Consider the following 1,778-nt stretch of genomic DNA (forward strand, 5'->3'; position numbering starts at 1 on the left):
GCTCCTACACTCTGAGAGGGCGCAGGCCAGGCTGAGGGACCCCTCCCCCCAGTGCACAAATTTCATGCATCGGGCCTCTAGTCCTGTATAATAAAACCCTAGTATGCAAATCAACCGAATGGTGGACCTAAGCTGGCAGGCGGACATCATTCGAGGGGTCCCGGACTGTGAGAGAGCTCAGGCCGGGCTGAGGGACCCTCCTCCAGTGCACAAATGTCATGCACTGGGCCTCTAGTATATTTTTAATTACAGTCCTGGCCAGTGTGGCTCAATTGGTTGGGGTGTCATCTGTTACCAAAGGGTCATAGGGTCAGTTCCCCGTCAGGGCACATACCTGAGTTGAACCCACATACCTAGGTTGTGTGTTCAATCTCGATTGGGGGTTGTACAGGAGGCAGCTGATCGATGTTTCCCTCACATCAATGTTTCTCTTTCCCCCTTACTCTCTCTCTAAAATCAATGAAAAAAAAGATGAACTACAGTCAGCAGCTTGTATTTTAGCTTCATTTATTTAATATTTTATCATCATAACTTTTTAATTTTAACTGTGTCTGTATTTAACTGGTAGCAGCTTGAATTCGGTACGTACAGGTTTCTCCCCGCGGGATGCCTTGGCCTTGGGTCACAGCTTTCCCTGTTCTGCCTTCCCCGCGCAGCAGGGGCGCCTGGGGTTACCCGCTGTAGGGCCAAACCTCTGCCCCCTTGGTCCTCGGCCCCGTGCGGCCCGGCTCACAGCTGTGAGGCCTTGTCAAGTTCTCCCCTTTCCTCTTCTTTCTATGCTCAACCCCTCGTCCTCCACCCCATGGGATTCCCGGACCCTGAGTCACGGAGCCCTCTGCCCACTGCCCTGGACTCCTGCCTGCTGCCTGGCCTCTCCCTGTGTGTGGGGGTGTGTGTTTGTGGGTGTGTGCGCGGGGGAAGGGGGGGGGACAGTTGAATGTGGTTCCCCCCACAAATCCAGACGGAGAAAGGCGCTGCTTGTGGTAAGAATCAGAGGGTAATGATCGGGCTCAGGGGCGAGGGGCACTTTCTCCAGTCGTTCTTAGAAAATATTGGGAAATACTGTTCGCTGGTGTGATGTGAAAGCTCTTCCGGTTTGGTGTCCTGTATCCCATTTCATCTTCTAAAAGGGAGTTATCCATCCTTCCAAGCGGGAAACCTAACTTGGTTTGGGCAGCATGCACTATTTTTTGTGTGTCTTTTTTAGATTGAGCTGAACATACAAATCTATTGATGATAAGCACAGAGTAACACAATCAGGTGTGAAGATCAGTTAGAAGGAGGAGAAACCAAGAGGCTGGTGGCAGACTGTGCCTGGCAGGTGGGCAGGCGGGGGCGAGTGCAAGGCAGGAGCCCGTTGTTAGAATCCGCCACCTTCCCCTTCCACGCGGTGGGCGGGGCTGCGAGGGAAACCGAGGGAACCAGGGACTGCAAGGACTGCAGGAGCCACGCATTAACCGTGATGCTTACCCAGGACGGGGATGTGGGAGACAAAGTCATTCTGTAGGCCACACTCAAGGGGTAAGGGGCTGCGCTCCACCTCCTGTGCCCCAGTGTGAGTTAACGCTGTGAAATGTGTGAGTCTGTGTCCAACTGTAGTCATTCGTCCTTTGCATATGGACGTCCAATGGCTGCAGCCGGTCTTGGCGCCCAAACGATGGGCAGGCTCGGCACGCCGGGTGCAGCTGGCCGTGGGTGTCCTGGCTGAGACCTGAGCAGCGGGGCGGGAGCAGTGAGCCTGGGTTTGAGTGGAGGGGAAGTGGGCTGTCCTTTGCGAT

This window comes from Myotis davidii, unplaced genomic scaffold (genome assembly GCF_000327345.1).
Source record: "Myotis davidii unplaced genomic scaffold, ASM32734v1 scaffold862, whole genome shotgun sequence".
In the NCBI taxonomy this organism is placed as follows: domain Eukaryota; kingdom Metazoa; phylum Chordata; class Mammalia; order Chiroptera; family Vespertilionidae; genus Myotis; species Myotis davidii.